This window comes from Dipodomys merriami, unplaced genomic scaffold, assembly GCF_024711535.1.
Source record: "Dipodomys merriami isolate MVZ:Mamm:240054 unplaced genomic scaffold, mDipMer1.0.p SCAF_25, whole genome shotgun sequence".
NCBI classification, from domain to species: domain Eukaryota; kingdom Metazoa; phylum Chordata; class Mammalia; order Rodentia; family Heteromyidae; genus Dipodomys; species Dipodomys merriami.
Genome location: NW_027203937.1, coordinates 21,517,002 through 21,542,639, shown reverse-complemented (window position 1 = coordinate 21,542,639; position 25,638 = coordinate 21,517,002). Strand labels below are relative to the sequence as shown.

At 41.5% G+C, this 25,638-nt stretch overlaps 1 long non-coding RNA gene across 1 annotated transcript; it reads left to right on the top strand.

The window, feature by feature from the left end:
• Positions 1-19,450: 19,450 nt before the first annotated feature.
• On the top strand, positions 19,451-21,001 carry LOC138836265 (uncharacterized). The gene is made up of 3 exons (XR_011374932.1): positions 19,451-19,603; positions 19,853-20,064; positions 20,725-21,001. It is a non-coding gene; the product is annotated as an uncharacterized lncRNA (long non-coding RNA).
• Positions 21,002-25,638: the final 4,637 nt, after the last annotated feature.

The following is a 25,638-nucleotide window of genomic DNA, read 5'->3' as shown; positions in this document are numbered from 1 at the left end:
GTTTTAGCAAATAAATACATCAGAAGCCACCCTCAAATCTAATTTCAGATAAACATCAAATAACTACTTTGTATATTGTGCAATAGTGTACATTGTTTAGTTGAAGTTTAGATTGAACTGTCATCCTATATTTTATCTGGATAACTAGTAACCTATGATCCTTGTAATCAATTTTACTGATGAGAAATGAAGTATACATGGAAGTTAAATGTCCTGACCAGGGACATCCGCTAATACTGATAAAATTCAATGTTTGTAAAAACAGGTAGAAGAGAAATGTTATCTAGAGCTGACTGGAGGTAGGTAAAAGATATCTAATTCCCCATGGAACACAACTGAAAGGAAATAGGGGCTAGTGATACAACTGCCAGCATTATCTAGTTATGAAGCCATTGCTTGAGTGTTGATTCTGGACACTGTGCTCTCTCACCATCTAGTTCCCATTTCACAGATGAAGAGTGAAATCTTTGGTTCAAGTTCACTAAAATAGCAAGTGTAAGATCCAATTCTGACTCCAAATTCTGACTCCAATCCTGACTCTTGCTTATTTTACTTTGTCATCTTGGTTTCCAAAGTGGTTCCTTTTTAAATGTTTAGGTGCAATTCTACCAATGTTGATATAAAGTGTTTTCTCTGAGAAAATACATGTACCAGTATGCATGACTATTTCAAGCACATCTGCAAAGCCCGGTCTTCAGTTTAAAGCCATTCCTAGAACCAACCAAATGAACATTTCTCAAAAGTTGTGATGCAGAATTGGCGCTTCCAGGAAGATCAATTATTTCCACAAATTCTAGTCACAACTTACCCTTTTAATAGGAGACATCTCCCATCATGCTTCTCACTTAGCCCCTCCTTTTTTAAAAAAAATATATTCTTTGGCTGGGCACTTGTTAGTTCCTTCAAGTCACTTGGTGAAGAAGGGATTTCTAAGCTTTTTCTGTAGAAAAGCCCACATGCACACACAAACACAGACGTATTCGGATGCTTTTCCAGTGGAAACAACACCTGTGCTCTGTACATAAGAGAGAATTTGAGGGTGATTTCCCCTAGCTGTCAGCTTAATTCTTACTTCAGAGCGTAGCCCACATCAAAAAGCGTGTGCTTTTGATTGTTTATTCTCAAAGAGGCAGCTGGCCACAGGGCTGCCTATGATGCCTTTACCACGGTTTGCTTTTGTTTTTTTCCCCCACTCTTGATAATTGCTACCTCATGACTAAACCACTAACTGGTCCATGTAGAGGAATCCCACAGAGATGAAAACACACTTGTTTAAATACAATATTTATGAAGAAGTCCTAAAATGTCACTGAAGTAAATGCAAATGAGATCTCCATATACTGTGTATCCAATATGCCACTCATTCCTTTAGAAGACTCTATTTCCTGATTGCAATTAACATTAACTTTTAAAAATTAGTCCCATTATGCATATTCATACCAACAATCTATTCATAAATATCCAGTGCTTTAAGACTGGTTCTCTCCAGACCATCTTGGAAAATTTGAATTAAGGCTAGTATTTAATCATGATGATCATTTTAAAGACTTTTTCCCTTTTTTTTTTTTTTTTGTTAGTCATGGGGCTTGAACTCTGGGCCTGGGCGCCGTCCCTCAGCTCTTCAGCTCAAGACTAGCATTCTACCACTTGAGCCACAGTGCCACTTCTGTATTTTTTTTCTGATGGTTTATTAGAGATAAAAGTCTCACAGACCTTCCTGCTTGGGCTGGCTTTGAACCATGATCCTCAGATCTCAGCCTCCTGAGTAGTAAGGGTTACAGGTGTAAGCCACCAGTGCCCAGCGACTTTTTCCTTTAAAAACCATGTTCAATGATTATTTTACATGTATATCTCCTAATAGGTGATTTCATTATCATTCAATACAAGGTGGCATTGGTAAAGGCCCTAGCAGGTTTTTCTAGTCTAAATGAAATACAATTTGGACAAGATCTCTTCCTCTCTCCTCTTCCTCCCCTCCCCCCCCTCTCTCAATACTAGGGTTTAAACAACTCTGGGTCAACACTTTTTTTTTGCTCTGGCTACTTTTGAAACGGGGTTTTGCTTCCTGTTAGTGAAGGCATTTTGACCATGATTCTCGCATTTTTTTTACTTCCCACAAAATGCTAAGGATATTCTCAGCTTCTTTTTTATTTTATTTTATTTTTTTAAAATTTTTTTCTGTACAGAGGGGTTACAATTACATGGGTAAGATAATGAGTACATTTCTTATCAAGCATTGTAGCCTCCTCCTTTGTTTCCCCTTCCCATCCCTTCCCTTCCTCCATCCCCCCCCCCCTCAACTTCTTTTGAGATGGAGTCTTGAGGATTTTTCTGCTCAGGCTGGCCTGGAAGCTTGTTCCTCCTATTTTTTGCTTCCCACAATAGCTAAGATGACAGACAGGTGCATGTCATCTCATACAGTTACACATTAAGAAGCCTGATGGATAAGCCCAGTCTGGCCTCAAACCACAATCCTCCAGATCTCAACCTTGTAAATAACTAGGATTATAGACATGATCCACCGGTGCCATGGGTTTATTTTCCTTTTCACATTGGGTAAGTATAATAGAATATCATGATACTTTTAAGAAATTTTAAAAATTGGTTAAGTACTGTCCAAAGAAAGTTAAGAATCTATTAATATGGGTGCTAAATATACAGGGGTGAGAGTCAAGTTCCCTAGGATTTTTGTACCATCTTTCCTAATTTTTCAGGACAGAAATATAAGCTAGGCTGAGAAGAGCTGAGTGGATTAAACCTAGGACCTTTTTTTTCCCTCAGAAATTCTCCTCCATTTGATTGCACATCCAAATCAACTGAGGAACTTAATGTACTGATCCTAGACCCCACCCTCAGAGATTGATTTATTTGGTCCAGGGTATCCATTGCTAGATTTTTGTTGTTTTATTTTTATTTGTTCGTTAGACCTTAGTATTTCTAATCTATAGCCAAAGTTGAAAACCACTGACCAAAAAAATACTTTTCCTAGAGAGGTAAGTAATATTTACCTGGAGAGAGAAGTCACTAATGATATGACTAAAGGCTTTGCTCTACAGCCCAAGCTAACAAACATTAGTACAGACACCTGAGTACAGACACTAGGAGCATGTACAAACAAGCATCTCCCAAATACAAAGGTGAAACATAAACAGAAAACTAATGCCTAAATAACAATTCATAACTCAAACACTAACATGAATTTCTATAAACTACATACAATTTAACTTACACGTGGTGATTGAATCCATTACACAATTACAGAAGAAACAAAGAGTTCTAAGAATGGCTGTTACTAAAATACCTAGGAAATTTTCATTGGGCACGATTCCTAAGTTCATAGTAAACTCAGGCCTGGGTATCCAATGACTCCACATCCATAAATTTAACCAACTGAAGACCAAAAATATTTGGCAAAAACAATGCACCTGTGCTAAACATGTATAGACTTTTTCTTTTCATCATTCCCTAAATACAGCATAACCATTATTTCAATAGTATTTACATGGTGTGGGTATTATAAGCAACCTAGAGATGACTTAAAGGAGGGAGTACATGAGTTATACACAAACACTATATTAATGACTGAACATTCTCAGATTTTGCTATCACAGTATGCGGTAGGGGGAGGGGGTGGGAAGCCATGTTCTCGAACCAGTGTCCTTCAGATTCAGGGAGGTATGTGATATGACCACCTAAGAAACTAGTCCCACTTACATTCACCTCTTATTTCAGTTTACTTCTCCTATCTACTAATCATTTTGGCTATGCTTCTTGAACTTTAATGTGCCCACAGCTCTTAAGGATCTAGTAAATGTATAGAAATTTTCAGTAGGTCTGAGATGGACTGACATCCTGTCTAACAAGCCTCTACATACTGTCAGCCCAAAACAAGAGCACTGAGCATCCAAGTCTTAGAGAGCTGTTAGGAGCACAATGAAGTGAGTACATAAAGTACTTGGTACAGCCAGGCTTATGGCTCATGACAGTAAATCTAGCTAGTCAGGAGGCTGAGATCTGAGGAGCATGGTTCAAAATTAACTGGGCAGAAAAGTCTGTGAGGCTCTTACCTTCAACAGAGAAAAACTACTTTATAAGTGGAGGTACGATTTAAGTTGTAGAGCACCAGCTTTGGGCAAAAAAGCCAAGCAAGAGTTTGAGGTCCTGTGTTCAAGACCCAGTTCAAGCCAATAATGAATGAATAAATATATAAAACAAAGTGTTTACTATAGGCATGAGTAGTACCATAGAAAAGAAGGACCTAGGAGAGAGGTGATAAAATATAATTTAAAACTACTCTTTAAACAATTTATTTAAAACAATTCTTTCTTTTCCAGATGTGGAAACAGAGAAGAAATCCAGAGAAGTTGATTGGTACCCCCTCCCAGCCAAAGGTACATAATGGAGAAGAGGGATGAGACTAATTGTTTCCTAATGCAGAAAGTACACTGAAGATCAATGAGTAGGTGTTTAAGAGAGCTTTCAGTTCCCTACAAAGGAAAACCTTTTAGCATCAAATGTTGTTCTACAACCAGTTAATCTCATGACAGTAAAGCCTCCAGTTACAAAGTAAGGGCACAGGCAAGTTGGTGAGGTTAAAGAAGATAACCAGCTCTCAGAATATTCTCCAACTACAGGACAGCTTGGTTGGCTAAAAAGGAATCACACACTTAGTATGGACCAAAGGTTCACAGAACAGAAACCTCATCTTCCTCTCTAGTCTGTCTCTTTCCAAACCTCTGCTCAGTCAATGGAGTTGCTTAGATCAAAAAGCCTCAGAATACTCTTTAACCCATCTTTTCCACCTTCCATATCCTGCCCCTAAGTTCCTGTGCTTTCAATATGGTCCATAATCCAGGACTTCTTACTACGTCCATTACTACTTTCCTAATCAATCCTTAATACTCACCTCTTCCTGGGTTTTTCTCATCATTGCTCTTCTACAGCATTCTCTCAACAAAGCATTCGGTGCTGCCACTTCAGGTATATATTTCATTCAGAGTAAAACTCAACGTCTTTAACTGATTATAATTCTCACCACTTTCCATCTGCAGCTACTGCTGAAGTTACTCTTTCCTGAATCATAGCAATGATACTCCTACCTCGGGACCTTTACAGTTGCTCTTTCTTCTGCCTCAAGTGTACCAGTGTACAAAGCTACCATCCTAGATACAGCATCATTCTTCTGGGAATTAGACCAGCTTTTCTCCTTTCAAAATGAAATATAACTAAAATCTTTAATAGAGCCCGAGAAAACATAGCTACCACTGGGTAGCCCTGAAAAAGACAACAAGCAGAGAAAGCTGGAATGTGGCACGCAAGCGGACAGAAAAGGAAGTCACCTATTTACAGGATTCTTTGGGGGACTAGTGTTAGGGCAAGTGTCCATGGTTGTTCTAGTTTACACAGAGGAGAGCTAGTGAACACTATTCACATGATATTGTGCAGTGCAGCTTCTTCAGCCACTCAGCTTTTCAGGCTGGGAGATTAAGGGCACTCTTGGCTTGCGCAAACAGCTTCAGAGGGATGGAGATAAATGCATCTGATGTAAGAATTAATGTGAGTACCGTGAGGAAGGAGGGAAGTGGAGGGAAATCGGCCTGAGCCCAAGTGCCCTGAAGGAGAAGGTGCACTTTCCATGCTCATCTTTGGCCTCATTTCCTCTCACCTAGCTCTTGCAACCTCCCTCCCCTGTCTCAAGAGCAAGCTACTCCCTAAACACAAACCAAAGAGCTGGAGGGGCAGGAGCCACCTTGGAACCATGTGCCCTAGTTTAAGAAAACAAAGCCCTGACTTTCTGGAACTCAAAGAGCAGCTAGGAAGACAAGTCCTTCTGTTTCTCAGCCAAGCAACCTTTCCTCTTAGGAGAAGGATTCTCGGCGATTCTGTTTCCATGACTGTTCAGTTGCAGGGGGCTGATAGAACCCGAAGACATGGAAACTGGCCCCTGGATCGAAAGAGCTGAGGCAGAACCCTGGCCAAAGGATCTGAAACGTTAAACACACAGACACAGGCATCATTTGTCCATCTTGTCTAGAAAAGTCAGAGGATGGCTTATCTGAGTAACAAGGAAAACTTGAGGGAGGGCCTGTTTCAGATGAGGAAGTGAGAGCTTTCAGCCCCAACATGCAACTGCTTTGGGTAAAGTAGGTTGGCAATAGTCTTGGTTCTGCAGTAGAAGGACACAACTTCCCAGTTTAGGGTCATGGTCATGCGCCTGGGTCTCCTGTACAATCACATCCAGCCCGGCGCTGCACACAGGCTGGATGCTACACCTCTGGAATATCACGAGGATGGATATTTCTCGACTTAATTCTTCCCTTTCAAGTAAAACATAGTGGTCATTTGATAAGCTTCACTAATGAAACCACAAGCAATGAAAAAAAATAGCCACTGGCTACAAAAAAAAAAATCTAAGGAGTAAACTTTTAAAGTTATCTTCAGCTCCACCCCTCCCTCCACAAACACACACTCACTTGGACTATCTACTAAGAATATACTACTTAAGTCAGGATCCCTGTGAATCTCTTCAGCAGTTAAATAATTCTCTCCTTTGATCCTTTGGGCAAATGCAATTTTATATAATGGACTGGCTGAAAACGAGGTGAAGTCAAACAGAATAATTTGTCCAAACGATAGCTGCTTGCCAATATTTATACACAGGAAAATATCAAAGGCCATTTTCTCGTCCCATTTTTAACAGTCTAACCACAATATGCCCTTCTTTGGATGCTCTAAAGCACTTAGGTGGGGAGGCCATTTGAGAAAATGATTTCTCCAGGTGAGAAGCATCTCTGGGAAATAACATTTGCAAGAAATGTATCTTCCAGAGATCCAGAGTAAGAAGACAAGGGAGACCCAGGATCTTTGGAGGGGGGAGGAGGAGGGGGAAAGCAAATCACTTCACGATAACTCCCTCCTCCAACCTAATTGGTCAAATGCCAAAATAAATGAACTTTTCAAAGTTAGGAGCTTCGCAACTTTCACTAGGGATAACTGCAGGTGCCGAGCCACGCATGGGCGAGCCCACCCACCGCTGTTAGCTAGCTGAACTGCTGTGGATCCACCTTGGGAGGCCCAGGCCCAGGTCGCCTCTGTGTTTTGCGACCCACAGGGAACAGATTTAGGCTCCGCTGCCCAGGGCCCGTGACTCCACCCTACCCCCACCCCCCACCCCAGATCCTGTCCCACCCCAGATGGAGGAGAGAAAGTAGGCGCTAGGAGCGAGGAGGAGCAGCTCCCCGGTGGGATTCAGTAGCAGCCCGACTCCCAACTTCCCCAGAGTTTCCTCGGGGCTCCTCTTTCTTCTCGCTGCTCAGGAGGCCTCCGCGGCCTCCCCAGGCTCGGGGCGCAGAGCCGGGGAAGGGCTTAGGTAAGAGCTTGGGAGCCGCCCCCCACCTCCAGGAGCCCGGGGAGACCCAGTCGCGGGTGGCGGGCGTGATTTCCTCCACCTCTATCCCAGCCCACCCGGACTCGGCCTCCGCGCAGCAGACTCCGCGCGCGGGTCCCCGCCCGGTTCCAGCACCGGGCTACCGTGCGCCGCTCCTTGATCTCCTCCCTCCCGTCCCCCCCCGCCCTCCACCTCCTAGCTCTGTGATCACCCCGCGCCCTCCGCAGGTCCGCAAAGATCTCAACCCAGGCCCCGATGGGATGTGCGGTCCCCCGGCCCCGCCAAGTCCCATCCAGGGGCCCTAGCTCGCGCCCGGCGGCGGCGGCGCCCGGCGGCGGCACTCACCTGGGTCGCGGAGCCGAGGTCTCGCACGGTCCCGCAGGTGGTAGATGAAATCTTGGCAGCTGTCGTGCTCCAGGGCCCCGCGGGCACAGAGCTCGGCCAGCAGCTGCAGCGCTTGGTGACAGAGCGCGTCCCTGGCCCCGGGCATCGCCCCCCCGCATCCTCGGACCGCGCCGGGCAGGCGGGCGCGGGAGACAGCCCTCCGCCTGCCAGCTCACAGCCGCCGCCTCCGGGCGGCCCGCGATCGCCGCCACGGACCCCGCCAGAAACGCCAGCCGGAGCCCGAGCCCCGGCCCCAGCCCCCGCCGGCCCGGCCTCCCACCGGTTGCATGCAGCTCGACCTCTGCCGGTCGTCCGCTCGCTCGCTCGCTCGCTGGCTCGCACGCTGGGGCTGGCTCGCTCCCCGGCCCCGGCCCCTCCGTCCCTCTCCCGGCGCCGAGGGGAGGTGGCGCCGCACAGCCCCGCGCGCCTCTCCCTCCGCGCGCTCCTCCCGCCACTCGCGGCTGCCGGGGGCGGGGCCGGGTCAGAGGTGCGCGCGGCGGGCTGGGCTCGCCGCAGCCGGAGCTTGGGCGCTGCCCGGGAACTGGGGCGGGGGAGGGGGAGGGGGAGGGAAAGCGAGGGGAGGGGGCGGGCTCACAAAGACTGGGGGGCCAGGGCGGGGGGATTCAGCTCCGGACCCCCCGCACTCAGCGGCCGCGCCCAAGCTGGAGGTAAAGTGAGAGCAGGTACCTGCTCGGCGAGCTCTCGCCTCGCAGTTCCTCGGCCTGGATGCAAACCCAGCACCGCCACCCACCACCCTGGGCCGCCTGGTTGCCCCCCAGGGCATGTTCTTGGGGTGCCTGGTACGAAGGTTGCCATCCGGACCACAGCCTGGGAGCCTGGAGTGCCTGTTTCTCGAACTTGCAACTGCGGGCCTAAAGGGTGCCACGTGCCTAAAGGTGGTGCTCGGGAGCCAGGGTTTGCCAACAAAGGGAGGCTTTCGACCGACCACTGGTAATTTGGAGAGAGTGGAGGTTTTCAGCGCACCCGGATTCAAATAACTGACTCCCAGGAAAGGCAGTGACTGAGGCTTACCTGGAGCTGCACAGTTCTTGATTGGTTTTCTAAACAAATGATTGGAAATCCAGGGATTGCCAACGTTTTCCCCACACCCATGTGTTTCAGCATTTTGGATATTTGCAAGGACTTCAAGACGTCTCTCGTCTATCCATCACTTCAGAGTTCCAGGCAATCAGCTCAGAAATGACCTCTCAGTACTGCGTCCTTTCATGGATCAGGCACTGCCTTACAGGTGTTTTGAATAATTTCATTCGTTCGCCCCAAACATTTTAATACTGCCATCTCCTTTCTTTTCTTTCTTTTTTTTCTTTTATTCATTTATTTATTTATTTTTTACTATCATGAAACCAAGGACTCAGGACTCAGAAAGAAAGGGTCAAATCCCTCAAGTTCATATACGGAACAAAAAGGAGTAACTTAGATTTCTTTCTCGATCTTGTCTTATGCCTCTCCATATATATCCAATACCAATGTCAAGTTCTATTCTAGAACAATATAGGTAGAATTTCTTTAAGTGGCAGCTGCATTCTCAGCCATAAGTTATGTTTTCTCTAGGGTACCTCAAAGCAAAGCATATTGCTCTGAAAGATAATTAAGAATTCTGTGGAATGTTCACCTCAGAGGCAGGATTTAAAATACCATGGTGAATGTGGTGCTAGAGCTTCAAGGAGCTTATATAGAAATTACAGGAAGTCAAGCGGGTGGCTCATGCCTATAATCTTAATTACTCAGGAGGCTGAGACCTGAGGATCTCATGCCATAGCAGATAAATCTACAAAAAGGTAAACTCCCTCTCCCTCCAGGACAGGTCATGTGTTTAGAGTGTAGAGATGGGAAATTCGTATTACAAACTGCACAAATATGACACCAATGCCACTATACTAAAAAAGGAACTTGAAGCAGTATGTTCAGTTAAGAAATGACTACAAGAAACTAGGTAAGGTATATGATGGCAGCCTAGACCAGGCTAGAGGCAAGAACTGACTATCAGAAACATCTAAACTTGAAAAGCATTACAACCCAGTAGAGTGAAGAAGAAATGGACAACAGAAAACAGACTTTGATCCTGTGTGATGATGTTTTGATGGCACTTAGAAATGTTATCCTAGAGCTGAGAGAGGGGAGACTGGCAATCATCAATGAAAAGGTAGAAATTTCGTTTTCATGTTAAATGAACTATTTCAGGAAGAAGAAAACTGGAGCAATAGGAGAGAAATTTGGTGTTTGAATGGGGCTCAACAAAGAGATGACTGAAAAGTAGAAAGAAGAAGGAAAATTGGACAGAGGGAGTCACGGAGGTCAAGAGGGAGTGTTTGAGGAGTGACTGGTATCAACTGCCAACTTCCAAGCAGAGCCTAAAGAGGGGAAAAACCCTAAGAAGTGTCTTTTGGATGTTAGTAAGTTAGGAAGACCACCCAACAGAGCACATATTCTTTTCCATTTTACATGCATGAAGTTTTATTCATTTCTCTATGATCTGACAGTTGATTATTGACAACTAGGATCCAAGTCAAGTTTGTCTGGTTACAGAGCCTACATTTCCCATGCCACTCTTCTGCTCTGAGTCAGCTCAAGGATAGAAATACCCAATTGCTTTACTTCTCTTGTGACATCATTTGGGTGCTCTTATCAACTTGTTCACTGTCTTCCATGTTTATATCAAGTGGTCAAAATCTGTGCTGAAATGTAATACTCGAGCTGAGTCAAGCAGTCCTGAAATAGTCTTCCCCTTAGTCCTCCTTTAGTACTTTCTTCCTTTCTGTGCCCCAGACTTCTCCATTTCTATTTAGATGGCAGCACCTCAATATGCAGCAGATCCAATTGTGTGTATCTTAGATGCTGTTCTTAGAGCACATCCTGCTCCCAAGACCCAGATCCCATATATGGAACTTGACTGGGATTCCTAGTTGCAGGGATTCCTACTAAGCATCATTTTCAGTTGATTCAGGTCCTTGCCATATAGTTGCTTTTTAACAAAAGAAAATAAGATTCAAGTAGCAAGACAGGTCCTCAGTGAACCCAGGCTATTCCCAATAATTAGCGTACTCATGAATTGTTCAAAAAACTCCTGTTTAATTATGTAAAACAGATCTTTATTCATCCTCATATTTGCTTCAGAGTCTGAAGTCTAGTTCACCTGGACTAAGAAATTAGACATGACTTACGGCTCATGTTCTGTGACAACCACATTCACCCTGGGCATCAGTCATCCTTTAAATCTGTAAGCTTCATCCTTTCCTATTTGGAATGAATTTTTCTTGAAATGAAATGAAAGTAATTGGGAATTGAATAGTACCACTTTGTATCAGAATCTGTTATCATTGAACTATTACCCCACGGAGGAAATTGTTCTGGTATGTTCAAATCCTTATTTCTCCTTCTTGGACTGTCTGGGTGACTTCCTGGCTTTCTGATTGAAAACTACAAAGTTACAACTCTCATTTCTTTTACCCTAATGACAGTAGAGATTTATTAACTTTGGCATTTAAAAGCTACACACTTACAAGGAATATACTGAAAGGACAGAAGATGATGTTCTGGATCAAAGGACCTGGCACTCCTTTGCTATATCTTCTTACCAGATACTCCTTGTTTCATATTTGTATATCCAGAGAAGAGGCCAGAAGAGAGAACAGAGGTCAGATTTCTGTTGAATGAGACTGAGAAAAATGGAGACCTCAGCCCCCTTCATCACAAGATGAATTACAAAAACAACAACCCTATGTATATCCTTGTAGCTGATGCCCCTCACCCTGGCTGGATCTGAGCAAAGCAGCAAAGCAACTACTGTTGTCATCATGGATGCTCTGAAGAAGGAAGAGGATGATGATGTCACAGGTTGGATGGACAGTGCCGAATATCCAATTAGCTAAAGAGATGCCAGGGAAAAAAATCCAAATAACATATTTCCTAATCTTCCACAGTAGGCTTCCATCCTTCTTTGTGCTGAAAATCAACCTAGAGCAGGTTGACTTAACCTCAGGTACATGATTATTAAGAGAAAAGACAACGTGTTCAGTTATGGTTTAAACTATAGGTATTAAGCACTTGAGAATTTCAACAATCTTGCAACAATGAGAAGTACAAAATGTCATGTCAAAACCAGCTTTACAATGTCGGTGGGGGGGAGGGGAGTATGATTGTGTGGGGGGGAGGGGGGTGGCTGGGAAGGGAGGTGAAGGGTAAACAAAGGAGGAGGCTGCAATGCTTGGTAAGAAATGTATGCATTATCCTGCCCATGTAATTGTAACCCCTCTGTACAGTATGTTCTCAAATAAAATAAAATTTTAAATTAAAAAAAAAAGAATTTCAACAATCTCTTTCTCTGTTTAGTAATAAATGCTTTTGACAAAAAATCCTGCACATAAAGAGGAGAAAAAAGTTAGATAAAAGTTAGCCAGTAAGGAGAAAAGAAGGAAGAGAAAGAAGGAGGAATGGAGGGAGGCAGAGAGAGGGATATGGGAAGAGGAGAATCTGGAGAACAAGGGAGAAGAAGGAAAGGAAAAAGAGATAAGTCAATTGTGCTGCCTCTTTGGCCTTATTCACAAGACCTATGTTTATCTCAGGTCTTCATTCTGTCAAAGGAACATACTTAGGTTAGCTGCTGAGTTTAATGCTTAATCATATTTAATCAACTAATACATTAATCAAATGTCTATTGAATGCCCACTAAATGCAAAGGTTTTTTGGTACAACTTTTCTGTTGGCTCTTAAGTTTTATATTTAAGCTTTCTCTTCTTATATCTTACATGAATTAATCAAGTAATTACAATGCAAGAGAATTGCTATCTTTTAGCACAAATGTCATTTTCTTTAAATATTTTTCACATATTAGTCAAAACTTTATCCTCTGTGACTCATTTCTATTGCAAGTTTTCTTGCTTTCTTTTAATTTCCTTCTTTCTCAATTCTTTTCTATAAGTCCATTCTGCAGAGCATTTTTTCATCAAGAAGCAAAATAGAATCTGGAATCCTAGAGGTTTATTTCAAGTTATTATAATTATTATACTTATTTTTACCATAGTTTATTTTTAGCTCATGCTATGTGCCAGACACTCTTAAAATGTTCTAAACATCTTAGCTCATGTCGTCTTCATAACAATCCTACGAGGAAGATGTTATTACACTCACTTTTAACTGAGGAAACATAAGCACAGATATTAAGTAGCCTGCCCATGTTCACACAGCTAGTCAGAAGATGGTCTATGTGACTCTTGATCTTTATTGCTCATCATCCCCTCCTCTGCAGATAGGCCCAGATGAGAGACCAGAGCTCACTTTGTAAGTAAAGTGGCAGTGTTGGCAGTAAGGGCAGTGTTGGCATTGGGCCTCTCTATCCCTGATGGATACAATCAGATCTATGCCTGATTTTGTTGTGTTCATGTGAGGGTATACATTTGTGTCTTGTGTTGTCTTTCTATACTGGCCTGGGCAGCCATTTTAAGCCAACACTTATTAATTGCTCTGCACCACATGCTTTATGCCACACTTAATGTGTTTTTAATTTGTTACCCGAACCATTTGAAATAGTTATTGTTGTTATCATCCTGCTTTTAGAGATGGGGACACTGAAACCCTGAGGCCTCTGTCACCTGCCCAAGTCACACAGCCAGTAAGCAATGGAACAGAGATTCAAATTCACCTTAGTGAGACTCCAGAGACAAACATTGAACAATATGCTTCCCTGTGAATCTTATATCAGAATTGTCTGGTATGATTTTTCAAATTTTATATACACTCCTGGAGATTTTTATGATCCCCTGGACAACAGCAAGAAAACCAAATCTACACTCCAAAATGAATTATACACAGCTTGCTACAGAATTGATTAATGCCCAGGTGATTGTACTACAAACTTCAAGCAAAGCACTGTGCTCCTATTATTTTACTAATCCAGTTCTACCTGACTAAGACTCACTGTAGACTACATCCTCTCACCGCCTAAATTTCTCATGGGGTTCATCCTTTCCTATTTTGTTTCGGCACTTCTGCTGCTCATGTTCATGAGCAAGAATTATCTTCCTCCAGCAAAAGACTGAATTTCTCTATCAGCAACTCATCAAAGTTCAGATTTTACAGGGAAATTTTCCACTGATTAGATATGCATTTTCTTTCCATTAAAAACAAAAAAACTGTAAAATTAATGCTACTATCTAGCACAAAAATGTTTTGTGTCTTTGCTCTCCTTTTCATTTAGCTCTCCAAAACATGAGCGAGCTCTCTTCTCTCTCTCTCTCTCTCTCTCTCTCTCTCTCTCTCTCTCTCTCTCTCTCTCTCTCTCTCTCTCTCTCTCTCTCTCTCTATTTCTCTCTCTCTGTACATTTAGTTGGGGATAACTCTTTTCTATTCTTGGCCAATTAAAGAAGTGATATGACTCTCTCTCTTTTGTAAGAATATCCTTCAATGCAAATGAATGCAGCAGATAAAATTGTTTGTTTTCTGCATTTTGTTCCCTGTGGAACAAGGTTAATTTCCCAAACAGGGGAGACACCTTCAGATTCATCAGCCTGTAGTGAGCCAGAGTAAGGGTTCAGTTTGCATTTTTGAAAGGTCTTCTGAGTTTAAACCTTTTTAAAGGGAAATATGGTTTGTTGAAAGAAAAGGAAACTCATAAGGTTCAGAAAAAGGAATTTTTATTAAAAAATAACTTCAATAACTTGTAGTTGCATATCTGACTTTGAAGATTTCATTTTGAAGAATATGCCTTTTACATTGTACTTTAACCCCATTGATTAAAATTAAAACACATGCTTTTATTTTAGACCTAAAAATCAAGATCTTTGCAGATCAGTTGCCTACTTGAAATAGTTCTAAGAAAAATAATACTATTTGTGATCTGCTTTAAATACATTAGAGATTGTCTTGTTCATTTGTTGTTTTAAAATGTTTGGAGAATTAAATTGTTTACTCAGAGCTTATTTTGTGGGATTTCTGTAACCCTTTGCCATGACATTTATGAGAAAAATGTCTCACAAACAATATTCATGAAGAAAAAGAAGATGGGTTTTCTAAAGTGTTTCGTTGTTTTTTTTCTCAATTATGTTCCTATTTTCTTCAATCTCCAGTGGTTATTAGGCTCAATTGGAAGTAAAACTCACTTGAAGTAAATTCATTATAGGAAACATGGACTACAAATGCAAGTTAGCATGCAGAATGTGGTAGCTTATTTTCATCTACAGCCTTGTAGGGTAGCGTGGTCTTAGACAGGGTGAAGAATTGGGATAGGTAGAGATGGGAGAGAAAAAAAATTGGCCATCTATGCCTGCTGAGACCTTCCTTGTTTTTTCCCCTCTTTCAAAAGAATCTCTTTCCATGGTCCAGGGGATTGCTCTCATATGCTGAGAAAGCCCTCTACCCTGGAGTTATGCCCCAGCCTCTCCTCCCTTTTGAGACTAGGTCTCACTATTTTTCTATCTAGTCTAGTCTCAAAGTCTCCATCTTCCTGCCTCTGTCTCCAAAGTAGCTGGAGTTACAGGTGTGCACCATCACTATAATCTTTCTCATTCTCTTTTAATGGCTTCCTCTGGCCCCTCCCCAGCATCCCAACATCTAACCGTTGAGATGCGCTAGAGCTTGGTCCTCAGGCCTCTATTCCTTTCTCACGACTGTGTCCAGGAAGGAATTTCATTATTATAATTATAAATCCCTTTTCTATGCTGATGATGCTCAGGTATGTATCATCAACTAGAATCCCCTCTTAGCTCCATATACACATGCTGAACTGCCTATAGGGTAGTTGGAACTAATGCATCATTCCTTTTCCCCTTTCCTTCCTTCCTCTGAATCCAACTTACCATCAGATCCTTGTTTTTTGTGCATAATACATCCCTAACGTATTTCCCTCTATTTGTCCCCACTCTGTTACCTTCAGAGAAATAATCACCGTCTGCCTATTATGACATCCTGAAGCAGATGACATTGGTTCCTTACTGAGCATCTATTTCATCTCCATCAATTAAAATACTGATATTATTTCTTCCACATGGCTAGGTACTTTATGGAATTCTGGCTTCTTCCACAGATCCTGGAGGTAAAAGTTAATTATTCTAAGACAATTATGGTTTTACCATAATCCTTCTTACTGGTGTCTGGTTATGGAAGGATCATCTGAGCAAACTGTATCAATGAGACATGAAAGAAATCTGTGGAGGAACCCTCAGAAAGGTCTCTGACTCCTGTAATCCTATCCACTCAGGAGGCTGAGATTGGAAAATCATAGTCCAAGACAAGCAAACCTGGGCAGAAAAGTCTGTGAGATTCTTTAGTACCCATCAATTAGCAAGACTGGAGGCATGGCTCAAGTGGTAGAGCACCAGCTGAGCAAGCAAGTTGAGCAAGTGCAAGGCCTTGAGTTCAAACCCCAGTACTACCATAAAAAGGAGGGATACAATGAATACAGAGCAAGCTACTTCTGAACATTGTCATATCTAATCCAATTCTTGGAACTGCCATAGTCAAACTGTGACCAACTAGAAGAGGAAACAAATGTGCAACAAAGAACATGATCTTGAGGGCTCTCATGAAGTGGAGCCAGGCTTGAGGACACACCTTTGTGGCCTCCTCTTTCTCTACTTGTTGTTACAAGTGTGAGTGCATTTCCACATTAATTGAGCCACTTTGAGGGAGTGTCTTCCTTCTGGTACTTGCCTTCTTTCAAAGATTTCTATGCCAATCTGAATTCCTAGGTGTGAACATCAGAGCCCTCTAGATAGGTGAGGCAAAAAAAGAATGTCCTGGAGTAAATATGTTTGGTTGGTCTAGAAACGATATCCATCTACCAACAGACAGCTGAAAAGATGACTTCCCCTTGGCCAGTACAGGGGCAGACACAGCTGTACTACATGACCCCTAGAGACTGGTACAACCTTCACCACTAGCAATTTATCTCTGCCTCTTTTCAAAGCTGAATATCCTCCAATGCTGGTCACCAAAACCCATTCTGTACAGCAGGCCCTTCTTCACATTATTCTTTCTTCAACTGAACTTTCTGTCACTTGATTCAGATTGACAAAGCTCGTCTGTCTTTGCCTGAACTGCAAGGGAGGCTAATGGTTTCTGCCTTGGGATGGTTAAGACTCAAAAAGTGGATGCATTCATTATCTATTGCCATGAAACAAATTATACCAGTATTGAGCAACTATGAACAATAGATACAGTTTCAGTTTCTAAGCATTAGGAATCCAGAAACAGCTTGGCTGAATGGTTCTTGTTAAGGATGTCTCATGATACTGCATCCTCTCAAGGCTGGACTGAGGCTTCCTTCAAGAATGCTTACTGGTTGGCTGGTCTCAGTTCCTCAGCAGGTAATTCTCTCCATAAGGACACCTGAGTATTCTTGAGAAGTGTCAGCTGGCTACCTAGAGTGAGTGATCTAAGACCCAAGCCACCATCTTTTACAACACAATCTTAGAAGTGGTATACCATCACTTCAGTTATATTCTATTGGCTAGTCAAATGAAACCCTGGAGGGACATACACAGGGCGAGAATCCTAGGATATAGGGCTCATTAGAGGCTCTATTTTAGTAGCTGGTCACCACAGCAGGAAATTCTTCGACCATAGGAAGAAGTGCGATGGTAAGCATAAAATATTCACTAGACCAGTGCTTTTCAATCATTTTACACCATGGAAGAACTTACAAAGGATATTATTTATTGCCATGGCAGGTTAAAGAATGAGTCTCTGACTAGATCAGCCCTGCAGCTTTGGCCAACCTAGTCCTCTCCTGGTTGGTTACACCAGGTGTTGTGGAGACAATATCACTTACACTATAACCTGTTCTGTGTTAAAACATCCTAATGGGTTGCATGTTCTTTGATTCTTGCCATCTACTATCCTTTCTCCTCAAACTAGCCACAGAGATCTTTTGATGCCTGAGTTAAATCACAACCAGTTATTGTTTACTGCTCAAATGGCTTCCAATTTGAACTAGAATTAAACCTAAATTCTAAATTGATCAGTACTGCCCAGCATGGCCAATCTCTTCTCTGCCTTCCTTATACCAGTTTATATTGCTTTCCTTCTTGCTCAGTTTATTTGTTCTCTTTCTACTAACACAATCAACTGGTCATTTGTTCACTGATTTGGTTTGCTCCTTCCTCAACTTGGGCATGCTTCCTCAGTCAACTCCTCTTTCTTCCAAGATCAGTCTAAACAATTCCTTCTCAAGAAGACTCCTATTCTGGCTTGGTCTTGATGTTCCATTTCACATCAATTTCTTTCATATCATTCATCAAACTCAGAAGCTGTGTTACACATCCTATCAAGTCACAAATAGTTACTGAAAAACAACTGCCCAACAAATAAGTGGGCGAAAGACTTAAAGAGAAGCTTCTCTGAGGAAGAAAGAAGGATGGCCAATAGACACATGAAGAAATGTTCAACATCCCTAGCCATAAAAGAAATGCAAATCAAAACAACATTGAGATATCACCTCACTCCAGTTAGAACAGCAAAAATTAAGAACTCTAACAACAACAGATGCTGGAGGGGATGTGGACAGAAAGGAACCTTACTTCATTGTTGGTGGGAATGTAAACTTGTTCAACCACTTTGGAAAGCAGTATGGAGGTTCCTCAAAAGACTTCACATAGATCTCCCCTATGATCCAGCAATCCCACTTTTGGGCATTTACCCAAATGTATACAAACAAGACCACACTAAAGCTACCAGCACAACTATGTTTATTGCAGCATTATTTACCATAGCTAAGATATGGAACCAACCCAGAAGCCCCTCAGTAGATGAATGGATCAAGAAAATGTGGTATATATACACAATGGAATTCTATGCCTCCATCAGAAAGAATGACATTTCCCCATTTGTTAGGAAATGGAAAGGCTTGGAAAAAATTATATTAAGTGAAGTAAGCCAGGCCCAAAGAAACATAGGTCCCATGGTTTCCCTTATTTGCAATATCTAGTATAGGTATGAGTCAAGCGGAAAAGGTCAGATAATGTGATGTTAGGAAAATGAACCCTTAAATATGTATTTTAATGTTTTCGTTTCTTTCATGCATGTGTTTCTAACGCATTTATAAGATTATTTCTTTGTTGCTTTGTATGTCCCTCCCCCACAGTGTAACCCCCGCTTTCACTATATTTGATGTCAGTATAACATGTGGAGGAGATGGGGACAAACAAGTCGTTTAAGGATTCAGGTGGACCTGTTGCAACAATGAGAAGTACAAAATGTCATGTCAAAACCAGCTTTACAATGTCGGTGTGGGGGGGGAGGGGGGTATGATTGGGTGGGGGGAGGGGGGAGGCTGGGAAGGGAGGTGAAGGGTAAACAAAGGAGGAGGCTGCAATGCTTGGTAAGAAATGTATGCATTATCCTGCCAATGTAATTGTAACCCCTCTGTACAGTATGTTCTCAAATAAAATAAAATAAAATTTAAATTAAAAAAAAATAGTTACTGAACACCTTCCACACACCAGAAACTGTTCTAGATGTTAAGTATTTGTTTTCTTGGTCTTGGTTTATTCCCATCACACATTCTCTCTGCCATCTAAGATCTTCACTCTTTGAGGGCAGAGATTCTGTCATGTTTATTGCTAATAATCCAACATCCAAGATAGTGCAATATATGTCATAAAGGGTACCACTCAGATCCATATGGGTGTGGGTGCTCAGGAGAGCATGAGATCGGGGACTGGCAATCACATAAGAGACAGAGTCATATGTTAAGGAATCATCTGAAATGAAAGGTAGAATGCAAATGAATGTTCTGGATCTGAATAAATTCAGGAAAGGAAATAGAACTGTGAAGAAGAAACAGCAGCAAGACGGGAAAAACTTGTCCACAGAGATAAGGTGAAACTTTCCTTCATTGTTATATATTTACTTCCAATCTTATCAATCTAGAATCATACTAGCAATGATAGCTATCATAGTTTGAACAGTGATTCTTCCTCCCTTAAACTCATGCTCTCCCCCTTGAAACTTCTCAAAATAACCTTATATGGAAGCATAGTCTTTGCAGATGTAGAAGGTTGTGTATGTAGAGATGAAGCCATCTGGATTTAGAGTGAGTTATATATTTGATGACTTGAACTCCTATAGGAAGAAGAGTAGTAAAGAAGAAAAGATACAAGATGAAGGCAGAATCAGTGTTGTTAACTACAAGCTGAGGAATGCTAAGGAGTTGCCAGTAGCCACCAGAAGCTGAGAGGCAAGGAAGGATTCAGCAGGAACATGGCCATGCTGACACCTTTATGTTAGACTTCCACCTTCCAACAATATGGGAGATGGAATTTTGTTGTTTAAGTAACCAGGTCGGTGGTAACTCATTATGACAGCCCTGGTGGGGGAGGGGAAGAGGAGGGAGGGAAGGATGCAACAGCTATTGTTACTTCTCTCTGGATTTTTTAATTTTCATTTTTGGCCATCAAGTAATTGTTCAATAGTTCAACTAGGCAGATGTAAAGTTGGCAATCTGCCCAATATTTGGAAAAGAGCAGAAGACTTGAAAACATTTTTCTTGAAATAAATATTTGATGATTGAGTATAATTTTTAAAACACTTAGGAAAAATATATCCAAACCTTTCAATGATTCTCTCTGAGAATATGAAGACTCAAAAACACCTGAAGAACTTGACCTTTCATGGCTGAAATGAAAATGTATGCCCTTGAAATGTAAAGTTATACAAGAAGTGAGGTTAAAGTGAAAAAGAAAATGCAAGAACTCAGGAACAGGTCTGTCATTTTTAAAAAAAAATTTTATTAGAAGGGTGATGTCAGTTATGTAAGTAAGGTAATGAGTACATTCCTTGTCAAATATTGTTATTCCTCCCTTGTTTTCTTCCCCTTTCCCTCCCTTCAACGCCCCCAAGTTAAAGTTTATTTCCAACATAGTGTCTTGTGAGTATCACTGCTGTGTTGGTTCACACTTTGTCTCACCATTTTCTTATTCCTTTTCCTTTCCCCAAATCAGATAAAGTTACCTGGAATATTGTCTCTGCTCTTTTCATATTACTGAAGAGTGGTAAATAGGATACTTCCTGAATAATCACAACTTCATCAGCCACTGTGGACTCTAAAAAGGTGAATTACCTTGTCACTTGTGGGACCTCACAATTCTGGACACAATTCAAATACAATTAAGACTTTGTTAAAAAAAAGTTTTTATGAAGTCACAAAGCACTAGTAAAAGATGGAGAAAGTGATTCTATCCAGAAAAACTGGCCTTTCTTTTTGGCCTATTTTTTTTGCTTGTGATACCATAATAAAGTTACTTAACATTTCTGATATGTGCTACTTACTAGTAAAATGAATGTGTTTGTCCAGACAAAGTTCTGCAAGGAATTAACAGTCTTGGTTGATCCAGGATTAATCTATTTCAAGTGCGTTGTCTCATTTCCTCTATTGGACTGTCAGAAGGTAGGAATAACGTCTCTGTCATCTCAATCCCAGTGCCCAAGACATTGCCTACCACATAGGAGACATCAGTTGAAGTCATGTTGGTCACTGGTTGAAATTAATCTCTTATTCTAATATCTCAGAATCAGCTAGAATTTAACATTCCATATTACCAGATTTCAAAGAAATTAATTTATAAATAAATATTAGATGCCAGCAGGAAGCTATTCTTAATTTTGCTCCCTGCCCTCATGAAATTTGCTGACAAGCTTTGAGTTTCAGTTTTAGCTTCATCACAATCTATCAGAAAGTTCCCTTTTCTCAATGAAAACAAGCTCTTCACCTTACCTCACTCTTATTCTTAACACCTTGGACCTGTGAACAGCACATGTCCTGATCATGAGGATGTAACCTGGAGATGTCGAGTCTATAAATGGAAGTGTGTATATGTGAGTGCACACAAGATATCTCAGATGCTCAATGTGTGTATGTGTATGTGTGTGTGTGTGTGTGTGTGCATGCTGATTAGCCCAACAAGAAAGATCTTTATGCCATGCAGAATTTCCAGCACAATTTATAAATTTGTAACTATTTCTTCAAGTTAATCAGAGGGCAAGCATGGGTGGACCTCATACTTCTAGCTAGCCAGTCCCTGGCCCTCCATTACCTATGGAAAAGAAAACATTATCCTGTCTGAAACTTTAGATAAAAGCCAGGGACCCATGGCTCATTTCTGTAATCCTAGCTACTCAGAATGCTGAGTTATGAAGATCGATGTTTGAAGCCAGTCTGGGCAGGAAGTCTCATTTCCAACTAACCACCAAAAAGGCCAGAAGTGGAGCTCTGGCTTAAGACGTAGAGTGTTAGCACTGAACAAAAAAGCTCAGGGTCAGTGTCCAAGCCCTGAGTTCAATCCCCATGACTGACACAGAAAAAAAAAAAAAAACCAGATAAAGATCACCATGGGAAAGCTACCAGTCTCAGCATTTTTATTTAGAAAAGAAAAGTGTTTAGAAGACAGCAAACAAGCAAACCTAGCTTTCTGTCTCGAATAATTGATGTTCTATATCTGTCAGAGGACTGTTGTCTGAAAAGATTTTGGGTTTTGTCTTGTTTTACAGTTATTTTAAGTTTATTACTTGCTTTGTTCTCAGAGGGGCAAAAGAATAGATCATTTATTTGTTTTGCCAAAAAAAAAATGCAACTGAACAACAAAAAAAACCCCAGAGGCATAAAATGAAAAATAATAGCCCGGTAAACTGATTTTTGCCCAAGTGTTAAGTCCTATCTCAGTAAATGTGTTTGAGTTAAGGCTCAAGCAGGTCGAAGTGCAGATTTTCAGACACTTTCCCCTGGGCTTAAAACATCAACCTGGGACTTTCAGGGAACACACAGTAGCCTAATGTCACACCATTGACACTGTTTCTGGGTCAGGATGACTCCTGAGGCAAAAGGAACTTCTCTGCACTGAGGAAGCTTACGGTTTCTTTTCTCGTCTATCCTCACTGTCACCCACCACCCCACCCCAGCACTGGCTATTTTATTGCAGACCTAAAAGCTAACACACAAGGAACCCATTTGTGGAGCTGTTGCTGTTCTAAGCACTTTGCAAGCATTAACTCATTGAGTCCTCAAAATAATGCTATAAGGTAGAGGCAATTAGTATTTCTATCTCACAAGTAAGGGATACTGATGTCTGGAAAACATTAAATTGATTGCCCAAGGTGACATAGCCAGTAAGCAGAGAAACTGAGGTGCAAGCCCAGACAGTCTGCCCAGAGACTGCTTTATTAACCAGGATTCCACATTATCTGATTGACTATCTCTGCTGCAAGCAGGCTCTCAACATGAACTTTTAATGTCAATATTAAGTCAAAATCACAGCTTTTAAAATAGAACTGAATCGTGGCAATTATATATTTGGAGGCTGATTCGTTTTAAGGATTATATCAAGGCAAATCCGAGAATGGAAAATACTGTGAATTTGTTGGAACTGTCATGGCTACAATACAAAAAAATGTATAGATAAGAGCAAGAAGATTCAGTGCTTTGTCTCTCCACCTTCAGACTAGCAACTTGATAAGTCTGGATACAAGCCTTCACCATCTGCATGCATATGCCTAAACCATGTTTGAGGAATTTAATTCCCAAAGCACACAGAAGATCTACTAATAAGTAGACTGTTGTGAGTGATTGGAGCAAAAGGGTTAGGGAGAGTAGTTTCTCTCCCCCTTTTTTTTGGCCAGTCCTGGGGCTTAAACTCAGAACTTGGGCACTGTCCCTGAGCCTCTTTGTGCACAAGGCTAGTGTTCTACTACAGCTCCACTTCTGGCTTTTTCTGAGTAGTTTACTGGAGCCTCATGGGGACTTTTCTGCCCAGCTGGCTTTGAACCATGATCCTCAGATCTCAGCCTCCTGAGTACCTAGGATTACAGGTGTGAACCACTAGAACCTGGCTTTTCTGCAGTTGTTGTAGGTAAAGCTTTCCCCAATCCTTTCAGCATCCTTCTCATTCAAAGTAACTCTATATTAGTAGTTTTACTTGAGATCTGCAATATTTCCTTTTCAATATTACTATGCAGCTGTAACTTTGTGTTTCTATATTAGTTCACTGGGAAGTTAGAAAACTAGTCAGGGATGTCTAGTTAAGTTTAAACTCAGGCATTGTGTTTTCTCTGCTAAGAGTGATTAGTGTCTGTGTGGAAGCATGAAAATGGATGGTTTAATTGAATATCAACCTGTAATATCAACCTCTGGCAGGTTGATTACTGTATAGCAGGAGACCATGATGCATCCTTGAACATATTATATTTCCTACAAATTGATTCTATTGTTTAACTCTATTCAGAATCAGAAACTATAACTGGGTATGGTGGGTCTTGTCTTTAATTCTGTCTACTCAAAAGGCAGGGATAGAGAGGATCATAATGGAAAGCCAGGTGGAGCAACAAAAGTCTCAGGAGACTCCATGTCAATAAGTAGAAGCTAGATGTGGGTGATGTACACCTGTCATTCTAATTATTCAGGATGCATTATTCAGAGTCCAAGTGGCACTGGCAAAAATGTAAGACCTTATTTTTAAAAGAGCTAAAACTGAGCAGTGTTGGCTAATGCCTATAATCCTAGCTACTCTGGAGACTGAGACCTGAGGATTGAGATTCAAAGCCAGCTTGGGCACAAAAGTCCTTGAGACTCTTATTTCTAATTGACTACTAAAAATACTAGAAGCAGAGGTGTGGATCAAGTGGCAAAGCACCAGCTTTGAGCAGAAAAGGTAAGTGACAGCACTCAGACACTGAGTGCAAGCTCTAGTACCAGTGCATACACACTCACATGTGTTTGTACACACATACACACACACAAGCTAAAAGCAAATAAGAATGAACGTGTGACTCAAGTAGTATGGTGCTTGCCTAGCAAGTTCAAGGCACCAAGTTTAAACTCTAATATCAGACAAAAATATTCCAAACCAGAATCCTTACCCAAAGTTAATTCTCTGTAATATGTACTCTATTACTTATCCACTGAATTAATTTCTTATTGCTGTATAACAATGCCAAAGCTTCACAACTTAAGATAACTATTTGTCACAGCTTCCATGGGAAATATGGCTGTGGCTGAGCTAGGCACACCTGATTTGAAGTTTTTCATGAGACTGTAGCCAACCTGTGTAAGTCAGGTCTGTAGTCACATTTGAGGGCTTGATTGAGGGCAAAATTCCCTTCTAGCTCTACTCATGTGATAGTTTGCATGTTTCCATATCTCACAGGCTATTGGACTGGGACCTCAGTTTCTTACTAGCTATTTTCTTGAAGTTTTTCCTCTATTTCTTGCCAATAGGCAAGAAACAGTTCCCTGTTGGCTTTTCTCAGAGGAAATCAGAGAAATAAAAAGAGGGAGATGGGATTCAAAGTATTTTTGTAACTTAACCTTGGAATTATCTCTTCAGAATTCTATTTTTTACCCTATCTTCCTTTTTCCTTTCATTTTCATTCTCTTCTCCAGCTCTCCCTCCTTCCTATTTCCTTCCTTCTCTCCCTCTCTTCTTTCTTTCTCCCCTTCCTTTGTTCCTTCTTTCGTTAGTTTGTTCGTTCCTTCCTTCCTTTCCTCCTTTCTTTTTTTTTAGTGAATCAATAAATCTAGCCCATTGGAATAGGTGTGCACAAATGAATAAATATTAGAGAATGGGAATTTATGGGCACCAATTATACCCATTTAGAACAGTGCCATTCTAATTTTGGACATCATTAACATTCAAGCATTTGAACTGAGTATTCAAGTATCCTATCCTTAAATACATATCTTTGAATAATATCCAACTGAAGCAGTTTAAGCAGCCATGCCAAACACTAGACGAAGCATACCTACTTCTGCCACTCAGGTTTCCAGGGAGGGCTTTTGTCCTCACAGGACATTCTGAATCCTACCTCAAGATTGTAACTTGCTCCTGGCAGATTTTACTTGTTTCTGGGTATTCATTAAGCGCTTT